Consider the following 14,056-nt stretch of genomic DNA (forward strand, 5'->3'; position numbering starts at 1 on the left):
AGGAACAGCTAGAGAAGCTCCCAGCCCAGAGGAGTAAAGTGGGGAAGACACCGACTGCCGTGAGGTGGGTAAGAAGTAGCCCAGGGCAGGGAGTTATTTCGAAATAATCTGCATTTTTCCAACAGATACCTGTGATATACCAGGGAACAATCAAGGTCAATAAGCAGCTGTGTCACCCTTTCCCTGAAACTTGGTGCCCTTTATATGACCTTGTTTCTGTAGCCTCTAACTGGACTGTGCACAAACACCCTCCAGAAGTCCCAGCTATGTTTCTTGGCTCTTTTCACCCTTAAAGATTAGCACAGGGTAACCACAATACACTCATAGTTCCAGATTTTCCCCTGGAAATGTACATTCTGTACTGGCCTAAGTATATTAATCCAGTTAGTTAGTCCTTCGAGGGAACAACATGCAAACAACTTGCCATCCCAAATGGAAATTTCTCAGACACTTCAATTTAAACACTCAGAATCTCACCCGCTCATTCCTGTAATAGTCTCCTAGCCCCAGCTGAGTTACTCAAGTCCTCAGACCATGGTTTAAAGATTTCAAGTTACAAAATATTCAACTTTTACTCTAGTTTAAACCAGCAGGTGACCTATGCCCCATGCTACAGAGGAAGGCGAAAACCCCCGAGCGTCTATGGGCTGAGGAGGGTGGGATATTTAGAGAGAAAAATATTGTTTTGGGGTGTTTGTCGCTTCTTTTAGTTTCAATCTCCCTCTTGAAAAATATTTTCAACTGGGAGCCAGGCAACACACAGTCTGTGTGGGAGGAAACTCCATATTGTTTCTTTGCCAAGATGTAGATTTTTGCCTCTGTTCCCTTTCTTGCCAAAGAATGGCCACTTAGTAGGTAATGGTCCATCAGCCTGTATTGACACCTGGCTGAAGCAACCTTTTAGCCACTTCCCTGACTTCTGTGGAAAACACACTTTTAATCATGATCTCATCTTATGTTTAGAACTTCACATGTAATCCTACCACATCCATTTTGCTATGATAATATTGATCAGGAAATTATGAGTCTTCAGAATGATAACTTGCAAGGCTTCCCTTGTACAAACATTGCAATTGAGTGTAGATTGTGAATACCTGAGTACAGTCCTTTCCTATACAGCATACAGGAAATTCAGAAACTGTCAGGGTCCGTAATACAGGTAGTCAGATATTCAACAGTATATAAATAAGTGGAGAATGTTAACTACATAAATGTATGGTTGAAATTCCCATTTCAACATGAACTACTATTTGGAAGGAGTTTTGCATCTTACAAATCTCAACATTTATACCTACCCCATTTGATGGCTTCATAGCAAAAGTTCTCATTCACCTTAGCAGTGCAGGTTTATGATAGCTCAGTCCTGAAAAAAATTATTGAAGTTAACTTTACTTACATGAGTTGCCTTTCAACTCAGAACTGGATTATTTTGATGCCTGTGCGTTTTCAGGATCATGCCAAATAGTCTGTCTGAACTTGTAAACAGAACTGGAGAATAACAGATTTTAGTGTACTGGCAAGTGAAAGATTAATAATAATAAAAAAAGATACACCATCAGTCCCAGGGTTTCATTTGTCCCAAAGCAAAATATTGTTTCAATTGATCATTTAAAAAAACATTTCTAGTCATTTCAAGCAAAAAACAAAATGTTTAACTTTGAAAACGTCAAAAATTAAACATTGTATACAGTGTAATTGTCTGTCCCAGGATTTTTCAGAATTTCCTTTCCCTCACTCCCACCCAAAACCATTTATCAAAAAATTAATGTTAAGAGTTTTGATCAAAGAAACTTCACCCAGTTCTACTTGCTAAGCAATAGAGCACTAAAAAAATGCTTCATGCAACATTAACAAATGAGCAAACAAGCAATTCTTGCAGCTATCTCAAAACCCTTCGGTGGTTTTGATCAGTATGAAGCTTTAAACTATTTAATTTTAAACTATCCTTCCTGAATGATTTTTAGCAGACTTTAAAAGGAACAAACTGCAAAATAGATGTCACAGACAGATTAGAGATCAAAGCCGCATCCCAGTTGAGAAATCCTATTGCTTAGACTGAAGCATATTAGTAAGTGAAATGTAATGTTATGTCCATTAAAAGCTTCACTCATACACTGCTACTTTAGCCATTTGTTCTCTTCTACCAACCTCTTAGCAAAACGTTTCACTAGAGGAGATTGGCTCAGGCAAGATAAACATAGAATCATAGGATTGGAAGGGACCTCAAGAGGTCATTGCGACAGATTGCTGGTTAGGAAGCCTGAAAAGAGCCCACCAGCTCCCTCAGGAGAGGTTAATTGGAGCTGGCTGAGCAAGCCCAAACCTGAGGGTCAAATGGGGAACAGCTGTTGGCCTCATTAGCCATGGCGCTACAGAAGGCTGGCAGAAAGGGAATAATGGAGGAGCCAGGGAATAGAAGGCTGTGGTCCCCAGCCAGCAAGCGGACTCTGAGGAGACATGCCTAAAGTGCTGCAAACAAAAGGTGGTGGGAGCTGACACTGACAATAAAGAGGCTGGGTGGCTGCACTAAAAGAGGTCTCTGGCTAGTCTCTGGGTGCATGAGGGACCAAAGGTTGAGGGGCCTGTGATTGAACCTTATTACAGACATCTAGTCCAGTCCCCTGCACTCATGGCAGGACCAAGCAGCATTTAGACCAGAGATGGGCAAGGTATGGGCCGGATCCAGTTGGCCAAGCTGTTTGACCCAGCCCAAAGCCTGCCCTGAAGCTCTCCTGCCCCCACGTCAATCGAGACCTAGGGGTGGGAGAGTGCGTGAAGTTATTTGCTATTCAAAGTGGCTGGTGGCTCCCTCCCCCTGCCAGTGTTGCACCACACCTAGAGGAAGCTGCCAGCCTCTCTGAACAGCGAATGACTTTGCACACCCCCGCACCTCCAGGCCCTGGTTGGCCTGGGAGTAGAGGAGCGTATAAAGTCTCCTCCTCCTGCCAGGGAACTGACAGCTATTCAAAGCAGCTGTGGTCTCTTCTCCTCGCCAGGGGTATGTGGCACCTACAGGGAACTGCCAGCTGTTGAAAAGAGCTGGCAGTTCACTCTAGGCATCGTGCGCCCCTGGCAGTGTGGTGGTGGTGTGGAGAGGAGACTTTATATGCTCCCCTGCCTCCAGGCCAAATGGAGGGGATTGCCCCTTCCATCTGAGGCACTAGGAACGAGACTGTTTTCCATAACATGGAGAGGGAGAGGCTGTTCAGAGGGATGTGATGCTTAGAGTGGCCACAGGGGAGAGCTATCTCACAGAGTGCCACCAAAGGAGTGGCCAGCAGGGCTGGGGCATTTCAGATGGGACTCCCCACACTGTGCCCCTCATATCCCAACCCTCACCCTCACATACACCTCTCCATCCCACTGCGCTGCTCCCCCCACATCCTCAAAGCCCTGCCCTGACTCCTGCAACTCCTTCCCACCCCTACACACACACTGCCAGCTCCGTTTTGAAGGACCTGAGCAACACCAGGTAAGTCTTCTAATAGATCATATTTTCTAGGTCTTCAGTCATTTTCGTTGCTCTTCTGGACTACCTCCAATTTTCCCATATCTTTTCTTAAATGCGGCGCCCAGTGCAGAGTAGAGCAGTTGAATTACATCTTGTGTCTTGCTTACAGCACTCCTGCTAATACATCCTAGAATTATGTTTATGGGGTTTTTTTGTTTGTTTGTTTTTGCAACAGTGTTACACTGTTAACTCATATTTATCATGTTGTCTATTATGACCCCTAGATCCCTTTCTATAGTACTCCATTCTAGGTAGTCATTTCCCATTTTGTACAACTGATTGTTCCCTAAGTGGAATACTTTGATTTTTCCTTATTGAATTTTACCCTATTTACTTCAGACCATTTCTCCACTTTGTCTAGATTATTTTCTTCTTTAATCTGATCCACCAAAGCACTTGTGACCCCTCCCAGTTTGTTATTGTCTGAAAGCCTGGTAAGTGTACTTTCTATGCCATTATCTGAATCATTGTTGCAGAAATTGAAAAGAACTAGACCCAGAACTGATCCCTGTGGAACTCCATTTCTTATACCCTTCCAGCATGATTGTGAACCATTTATAACAACTTTCTGGGAATGGTTATCCAACCATTTGTGCACCAACCTTATAGCAGATCCTTCTAGATTGCATTTCCTTAGTTTATTTACAAGATAGCATTAACAGTCTTATTGAAGTCAAGATATATCACATCTGCTGCTTACCCCCCTCTCCATAAGATTTATTACACTGTCAAAAAAAGCTAGCAGTTTGGTTTGACATCATTTATTCTGAACAAATCCATATTGACTGTCATTTATCACCTTATTATCTTCTAGAAATTTGCAAGTTAATTTCTTAATTATTTGCTCCATTATCTTTCTGGGTACAGAAGATAAGCCGACTGGCCTGTAATTCCCCACATTGTCCTTATTTCACTTTTTTATAGATAGGAAAAAGGCAAATATAATGCCTGTCTTCCAGAATTTCTCCCGTCTTCCATGGCTTTTCAAAAATAATTATTAATGGCTCAGATATCTCCTCAGTCAGCTCCTTGAGTATTCTAGGGTGCATTTCATCAGGCCCTAGTGGCTTGAAAAAATATTATCTGCCTAAGTAACTTTTACTTTGTTCTTTCTCTATTTTAGCCTCTGATTCTATCTCATTTTCATGGAAATTCAGTATGTTAGACATGCAGTCACCACCGATCTTCTTGGTAAAAACCAAAGAAAAAGTCATTAAGAACTTCCGCCATTTCCACATTTTCTGTTATTGCTCTCTCCCTCACTGTGTAATGGGTTTACCCTGTCTTTGGTGTTCCTCTTGCTTCTAATGCTTCCTCTTGCATTCCAAGGTCTTCCCAAGTTTAGATGTATCAGGACAAAATTCTTGCCTAGCTCTCATTCTCACTCACTATTATTTCTATCCATGGCTAGACTCTGATCCTAAACATAGAATGGCCACTGATATGACAATATGTTTCTCTTCTGTTATTCCCAGAGTGAGGGGCAGACTTCTTTTGTCTTGACTTTCACTCTCTTCAGCCTTAGCAGAAAAAAAATCCTCTTCCCTGCATATGTTTATTTCCCTCTGTCCGGTACTCTTCATTTTATTCTAATTGTAGCTGAGGTTTTGAAGTAAGACTACCATGAAACATTATACAGCATGAGCAAATAACAAAAGACCATACACCTGGCCATCATGTCAAACACCTATCTCAATGGTTGAAGTCCTTTGGACTTAATTGCACTCAGGATTTGTCCCAGTTACAGGCATAAGCGGTCAGTGAAGAAAGGCAAAGCAATTCACCTAACAGGTGCAATTTACCTAGTTTCAAGTATCTGTTCTAGGCTACTGGCTTGCATTGGTATACTTTCAACAGGGTGTGACTGGCACCCAGTGGTAGAAATCCTTAATCAAAGCCTTCATCTTGTTGAAGTTAATAGGAATTTCAGCATGAACTTCAATGGCACTAGAATATGGCTCAAAGTTAATAGATTCTGAAGTAATTCTAAGTGATCAGGCAATTCAGAATGTACAAATACACAACTCAGAAGCAACTCCAGCCTACTTATTTTATTTCTGTCGGGATCTGTTCTCTAATAATTTTTTCCTGAACTACTAAATACATTGTTTAAGAAACATTGGAAGGATTTTGTGCCTTACATATCCAATTACAGTTAATATCATCCAAAATATTAGAGCATTCATTTTATGGTCTGAGATATGTCACTTGAAGGATTTATTTTTTTAAAATAAAGTCAGGACCCCTTTTATTTTCTAAGCAGCTAAGTTAGAAACACATTGCTTCATGCCATTGTAATGCACTTTTGAACCACTATGTTTTAATGAGTAACGATCATTTATCTTTCACAGTATCTCAGTTTCAGAAGTTGGTGCATTTCTATGCATATGAACCAGAAATGTATTGGTGAGGAATGAAAGCCCATTGGATTAATAATACAGGGGAACATCAGGCTCTAGAGCTGTCCAAAAATGAGGACCAGAACTGAGCGGGTATGAGTGAATGTGTCGCACTGTCTTTCATCAGTGTCTCATGGAAAAGAAAGGAAAGAGTCAGACTGGCATTGCCTATGAAACAGTCCAGTTCCAGCACAGGCAGGAACTTAACCCCAGATTTGGGTGGACAGCTGAAAGTTCAGGCTCCGTGCTCATTCTGTCATTGGATTCTCATGAATGGGCATGGTGTAGGAACCTCTCCAGCATTGTAGGGCCCTCCTCGTTCCCCACCAATATAAGCTTAAAATTCCTTTTGCCTTTGTTGGTCTTAAATTTTCATTCCTCTTAAGTTTCCTATGTGCTCTATTCTTCACCTGAAAATCTGCCAGAGTTCTCTTCTTGGAAGTCCAGATTCTGCCCCTTTAATCAAAGCTCACTCCCAGAACTTGCTCTTTTCCAGTGCCATGTTCCCTGTAAGCTAAGTACTTGGGTAGCCTCCCAAGAAAAATTCAGATGCAGCCCAGCTGATGGGCAGAGAACCGACAACTGTCCACAACCAGTAACATGTGTTTCTATTGGTAGTGCACATAACATTTATTCAGTACATGGATGGAGAAAATTAGAGGGAATACTGCTCCAGTGCCTTCTTTATGACCCTCCAGGCTTTTTGCCAGTAGTTCTCTATTCAGGAAAAGGATCCTAAGGTCAACTCTTTTCTTCAACCCTGCAGGTCTCACCACATTACTAAGAGAAGAGTAACAGTTTTCCTTCCCTTTCCCTGTTCTTCTGGAAGTTCTCTCTGTACAGTAGCCACCAGACTTATCCCTAACAGAAATTGATCTTTAATTGGGTTTCGTCTTCCCTCCAGGTGCAACCAGCTTCCCAACTGGAGCTGGAGAGCTCCTTTAAGTCTGAGGAAGATGCCCCATCACATTTGTCAGTTTATGCTAGGTGTGGTAGTCCAATTCTCCTCCTAACCCACCTGCTCAGCCCTGAATGAGACCATCTAACTCAGTTCACATAGACAATTAGACAGCCTCATTGTATAACTTTGGGTTATTATAACCTAAGCTGTATTGAACCAGTTTCCTGAGCCGTTAGGCTGCCTTGATTACAGCTCCAATAGTTAGACTCTCCCCATTATTTTGCTTAACATAATGAATATGAGCAATTGCTGTGTCAACATCTCAGAACCATAAAGAATTCCTAATGACTTAGAATTCCATTTAGAGAATATGCCAACTTGGTTTCAAGCAGTTCGATTTAATCTGATCAAGGAGGTTTGTTTTGTTTTGTTTTTTTGATTGGGACATTTATATTTGAAGTGCAAATAAGTTTAGAAGATATGCAGTTCAATGTTTACTTACTGAAGAGATCTATGTACTGAACAGTCAATACTACTTGATCTTCTTGGATCAAGCCAGCTAGCTTTTAAAGAGGCAAATACTATGTGACTCATTCATTAAAAGTTGCAGTATATTTTCTGCTACTTTTCAAGGAATTCAAACAGACATTTCTATTGATCTGGGAAAAAGACCTTCCAACAGTTTTGCTTCCATCTATTGCAAACAGATGTAACATAACATTGTCAGAGTGCATCTAATGGAGAATGGCTTTTTAAGGAGCAGTGTAACTTCAAGGTATTATCTTTCGATTCCCGTTGACATCAATGGGAATTAAAATTTCTTATATTGTACAAAGATCAGGCCCCTAAATGAAGAAGTTTCAACCTATGAATGACTGCACATAAGCTCTTTCAAAGTCTTTAGGAGTTGAAAATTGTAAATGTCAAAGAGAAGCTTATTTTTTCCCTCTAGACATGCACCACACTTTTGAGTTTTGAATGCTGACCTATCAGCTTCACCTATAGAAGTCAAACTTTTAGTCCTCTAAGACCATTTGGAGTTGAAAGTGCTTGTCTGGGTCCAACCTCAAATGGTGTAAATTTGCCTAGCTCTAGTGAAGCTATGCTTATTTATACGAACTGAGACTCTGACTCATTATCAGTACAGTGATAGTTTCTCAGCTGAAAGGAATTGATACACAGGCTTTAATTTGGAGCTGAAAATAAGTACAGGTTGAGGTTATTGTCCAAAAACCCTGGCTTTCCTCTCAGCTTTCAATTTAGCCTGGCTTAGATATCTCCATTTATTTTTATGAAGGTGCAGTGTCCCATCTTTTTAAGAGAAGAAATCTTCCGCCTGGCTGACAGAAATTTATGGCAAAGCAATCTCATTGTTTATTCATTGTACTTATAACTCCCAGGCAATGGAAGCATTTTTCTGACACAGTGAAAAAAAGAATATTGCTTATTTTATTTCTGTTGCAGTGAAAACACTCAAGGTGAGATCCAATCTCAAAAAAGAGCCACATAACAAAAGTTTTAATTGTGCGGACAGTTTGGCCCATTTCACAGTTTTGGATGTAAATAGACATTGCTTATTTGTTTAACTTAACACTAGGTTTTAAGTAAATGATGGCAACTTCATTCTAATATAAATAGTCTTTCATAAACAGCCCAAACTTACAAATGTAGAAGAGGGGTTTTCCACATCATTGAGCATTTTATTGAAGTGTTTTTATAGTTAATTTAATCTTGCTCATTGGCTAGATAAACACCCCATTATGAACTAATTTCATACAAGGAAGAAAAGCATTATCAGCTGCCAGACATTAACAGATCTCACACTGAGTGGTGTCCTGGACTGTTAATAGCTCCATTCATTTGAAGAAGTGGGTTGTGCCCACGAAAGCTCATGATACCAGCTACATGTTTGGTAGTCTCTAAGGTGCTGCAAGGCTATTTGTTGTTTTTTAAGTTTTTCCAGTTACAGACTAATTCAGTTACCCCCTGAAGGTTCTGTACAATGGTTTGCAATGCACCTGCAGTCCTCAATGCTGCAACATTGTGGCTGTGTCTACATTGGCACCCTTTTCCGGAAAAGGGATGCTAATGAGACCAGTCAGAATTGCAAATGCCGCGGGGGATTTAAATATCGCCCATGGCATTTGCATGAACATGGCTGCTGCTTTTTTCCGGCTCGGGGCTTTGCCGGAGAAAAGCGCCAGTCTAGACGAGATCTTTCAGAAAATAAAGCCTTTTCCGGAAGATCCCTTAGGGTGTGTCTAGACTACATGCCTCCTTCGACGGAGGCATGTAGATTAGCCAGATCGGAAGAGGGAAATGAAGCCGCGATTAAAATAATCGCGGCTTCATTTAAATTTAAATGGCTGCCCCGATCTGCCGATCAGCTGTTTGTCGGCAGATCGGGGGAGTCTGGACGCGATGCCCCGACAAAGAAGCCTTTCTTCATCGACACAGGTAAACCTGGTTTCACGAGGCTTACCTGTGTCGATGAAGAAAGGCTTCTTTGTCGGGGCATCGCGTCCAGACTCCCCCGATCTGCCGACAAACAGCTGATCGGCAGATCGGGGCAGCCATTTAAATTTAAATGAAGCCGCGATTATTTTAATCGCGGCTTCATTTCCCTCTTCCGATCTGGCTAATCTACATGCCTCCGTCGAAGGAGGCATGTAGTCTAGACACACCCTTATTCCTGAATTTAAGAGGAATAAGGGATCTTCCGGAAAAGGCTTTATTTTCCGAAAGATCCCGTCTAGACTGGCGCTTTTCTCCGGCAAAGCCCCGAGCTGGAAAAAAGCAGCAGCCATGTTCATGCAAATGCCATGGGGGATATTTAAATCCCCCACGGCATTTGCAATTCCGACTGGTCTCATTAGCATCCCTTTTCCGGAAAAGGGTGCCAATGAAGACACAGCCTGTCTGTATCAAAGTTGAATCTGGTTATTCCTGGCAAAGACTACAATTGTTTATTTAGCTTTTTTTTTCTCCTTTCCGAAAAGGCCAGCTACTTTGAAGTCTGGTGGACCATGTACCTTAGTTACTTCATTCTAGTAAACCAGTGAGTCAATGGGTCTTTGGGAGTATCCCCAACCCAAAGCTTTAGTCTGAACACATCTTCTGTGTAATTGAAAAGAAGGTTCTTTTTCTCTCTCTGTGGTTCTGCATGTTCCAACAGAGAGCTGTGTAAAAGGAGACTCATACAGTGTATTTCATAATACAAAAAGTACAGTTAGTGCAAGTTTTAAATTCAACACTTCCTCTGATCCAACATACTTTTAGCCATATTCTTGAGCTAATCAATGAATACAAATAGACTCCACTTCTACACAATTCACTCATTGGCTGCGTCTAGACTGGCAAGTTTTTCCGGAAAATCAGCAGCTTTTCCGGAAAAACTTGCCAGCTGTCTACACTGGCCACTTGAATTTCCGGAAAAGCACTGACGATCTCATGTAAAATCATCAGTGCTTTTCCGGAAAAACTATGCTGCTCCCATTCGGGCAAAAGTCTTTTTCCGAAAGACTTTTGCCCAAAGGGCCAGTGTAAACAGAATAGTACTGTTTTCCGCAAAAAAGCCCCGATCATGAAAATGGTGATCGGGGCTTTTTTGCGGAAAACCGCATCTAGATTGGCCTCGGACGCTTTTCCGCAAAAAGTGCTTTTGCGGAAAAGCATCCTGCCAATCTAGACGCTCTTTTCTGAAAATGCTTTTAACGGAAAACTTTTCCGTTAAAAGCATTTTCGGAAATTCATGCCAGTGTAGACGTAGTCATTTTGTATATCACTTTTGACTTCACAGTTCTATGTGGACAACTCTTGCCTGAGGAGCAGTATATTAGTTTTCTACTAGTGGGTAACAGTCTCATTTCAAGTTGGCATCAAGTGAGTTCTAGGGCTGAAAGGAATTTTTTAGAAGGGCTTGGTTTTCAATGAACAATTCCTTATGTACAGCCACATGAAGAAGCCCTCTGAAGTTGGTTCTTCTGCTCGTTTCTCTCACTACAGAGCTTCTGCCACAGATAGCCTCAGAAGGGCTATGCTATACCTGCACTGAAGAGTTTTTGCACAAAACAGCCATTTTTGTGCAAAAACTTGTAGTGTCCACACCTCAAGCATGATTTGCACAAGAATATTTACAGTGAATCGATAGAACAGAGGGGGTTTTGCGGTGTAGGTATTCCTCTTTCTACGAGGAATAACTCTTTTTTGTGCAAGAGCTCTTGCGCAAAAAGCTGTGTGGGGACGGGAAATAGAGGGGTTTTTTTGCACAAAAACAGCCTATCAAAAGAAGCACAGGTGCTCTGGTGGCCATTCTGTTAATGGCAATCAGAGCTTTCTTGTGAGAGAGCGACCATACAGTCTAGACGCTCTCTTGCGTAAAAGCGCATCACTTTTCCAATGTGCTTTTGCAGTGTGGATGCACTCTTGTACAATACGTTTTTTCTGAACATCTCTTCCACAAAAAGCTTCTTGCCTAAGAAGCCTGCAATGTAGATGTAGCCTGAGATATGGCTAAGGGCAGCAAAAAGGGACAAATTCACCATGACACTTGATAAATAGCTAACCCAGCATAAGCCTTTCCCTGGGTGCCTACCCAGGGAAACATCTGACACACAATCCGTAAAGCTGTGCACAGTCCCACTCCATCTCTGAACTGTCTGGAAAGGTAGCCCAACAAAAAAATTCTTGTGAATTGGCTAAGTTGCATTTCTAATCAAAATCATGCATGAAATCTTGTGCATTGGCAAATGCAAACTGTTTGTTGGCTTCCATTCCCAGAGACAGTAAATCTAATTACTCATCTGTTGTTCATTTTCACAGCTGTTCTTTGAGTTTCTAACCCGAGCACAAATAATTTTAGTCTATGAATTTAAATCTCTTCCATATGGTATTCAACTGTGTCATTTTGGGGCACTTGGTCTGAAGACAGAGTTCTTACAAGGGCTTTACAGGAAAACAGGGCAAATATTCCTCAAAAATCAGACCCAATCTCACTAGGAATCCATCTAAGTGGATTTGGTGTCAAGACTTTATTAGAGCAACATGGAGTACAATATAAAAGAGTCAAGACCAGTTACAGCATTTAACTGTGGCTGAGCCCTAGTAAGATTGTATCCAGGAAAATGATCAAAAGAATGTAGAATACTGTAGCTATGCCCATTTGGGGGCCATGCTCCCTAACAAACAAGGAGTCATCCTGTCCTGAAACTGCCAGGCAAATGCCTATTTATGAGTATTTTTCTCACGCATTGTTCCTCTTCCTAAAAATAAACTCCAACCATATTTGGTAAAGACTGCATATTTTGGTGTCTAAGTAGAATTACGTTGCAATGTAAATATTCAGTTATATCCTAGGCCATCAAAGCCAAATCTGAGGTGACATTAAAGAAGGTCTAAACAAAAATTTCACATAAAAAGGGAAAACTACTCCTTTTATTTCTCATTTGGATACTTTCTTCATATAAGCACATTCTAACATAACTTTTGGACAAGTATTTATAAATATGTTTTAGGAGAACAACAAATATTAGTGGCACAGCAAGTGAAGTAATTCCATTTTATATGCCAAAGTGTAACCAGAATGGCTCTCTTAAAATACATATGAATTTCTTTTTCTCTTCAACCATTAAGATCAGAGTGGTTCTGCCTGTCTAGAGATGAATTAAGGAAGTGTTTATTGGGTATTTTAATGAGCCCTTTATGCACGCATGCTAGCCATTGCCTAGAGTGGATAGAAATGGATCTCTTCAATAGTGATGAACTATTGAGCATGCAAGGAATAAACACAATCAACATAGTAGGTAGAATGGCTATTAGTGGCCATGCTATACTTACATGCTTTACTGTCCAGATATAGCACTCAAATACAAGACACATTCCATGTCAATATGAATGGATGCTCACAAATGACTTTTTTTCCCATCAGAGACCCAAACACTGAGGTTGCACCTAGACTGGCGTGATTTTGCGGAAATACTTTTAACGGAAAAGGTTTTCTGTTAAAAGTATTTCTGCAACAGCGCATCTAGATTGGCACGGATGCTTTTGCACAAAAAGTGCTTTTGCGCAAAAACATCCGTGTCCAGTCTAGACGCGATTTTGCTCAAGAAAGCCCCGATCGCCATTTTAGCCATTGGGGCTCTTTTGCGCAAAACAGTTCTTCCCTGTCTACACTGGCCCTCTTGCACAAGTATTCTTGTGCAAGAGGGCTTTTTCCCGATCAGGAGCGTGAAAGTATTTGCACAAGAAGCACTGATTTTGTACATTACAAAGTCAGTGTGCTTGCACAAATTCAAGCGGCCAGTATAGACAGCTGGCAAGTTTTTGCGCAAAAGCAGTTGCTTTTGCGCAAAATCTTGCCAGTCTAGACGCACCCCCAGGCTATGTCTAGACTGCAGGCTTCTTTCGGAAGAAGCTTTTCCGGAAGAGATCTTCCAGAAAAGCTTATTTCGAAAGAGAGCGTACACACTGCAAGAGCACAAGGAAAAAGTGATGAGCTTTTTCAAAAGATAGTGTCCATACTGATTGGACTCTATCTCACATTGAAGTTGTGATTAGTATGGATGGAGTGGCCACTAGGGCACCTGTGTTATTTCCTGGAGGCCTCTTCTTTCGAAAGAACTCCCTCTTCTATGTACATACATGCCTTTTTCGGAAAAAGGCTTCTTCCTCATAGAAGGAGGTTTACTGCCATCGGAAAAACCCCTCTATTCTTACGACTTTGTTGAAAGACCGCAATAGCAATGTAGACGTAAGTGTAATTTTTCCGGAAAACTGCTGCAGTGTAGACATAGCCTGAGGGAAAACAATGTCAGGCATTCAAACAAAGGTGACGCTAAAAGGGTTCCGTAGAGAGCAGATTGCACTGCATAGTGCTTCAAAAGCATCATTTTCTCCACATGTATAATTAAGTCATGTAACCTCATCAGATCTAAAAGGCTCTATTTCCAGCAAAACAGCTTTCCACTTAGTAAAATGGCATTTGTTTCCCCACAGGGGAGGCTGGAGAACATATATTCCATTCACTGACATGTTTTGTCAAGTTAAATTGAATCTTGCCTGCAACTGTTCAGAACAGAGGGCTTGAAGGGAGAAGGGAACACACATTTGCACAACACCATCCATATATGGCTAGGATGTATGTTCAATTTTTAAACTTGGCTTCTTATCAAAGATATTTTGGTGGTTTCTATTTCTAGGGTACCTGGTCACATCTGTGGGAGGGAAATGCTATTATCTCCATTT

At 41.2% G+C, this 14,056-nt stretch overlaps 1 protein-coding gene across 1 annotated transcript in view; it reads right to left on the bottom strand.

Moving 5' to 3' along the window:
• LOC102450210 (uncharacterized) overlaps positions 1–14,056 on the bottom strand; it is a 174,846-nt gene that overhangs the window by 116,166 nt on the left and 44,624 nt on the right. Inside the window, exon 3 of the transcript XR_012906209.2 lies at positions 1,296–1,363. The gene's annotated coding sequence lies outside the window, so the exon portion shown is untranslated. The remainder of the gene's footprint in view (positions 1–1,295; positions 1,364–14,056) is intronic.

This window comes from Pelodiscus sinensis, chromosome 10, assembly GCF_052426305.1.
Source record: "Pelodiscus sinensis isolate ZL-2025 chromosome 10, ASM5242630v1, whole genome shotgun sequence".
In the NCBI taxonomy this organism is placed as follows: Eukaryota; Metazoa; Chordata; order Testudines; family Trionychidae; genus Pelodiscus; species Pelodiscus sinensis.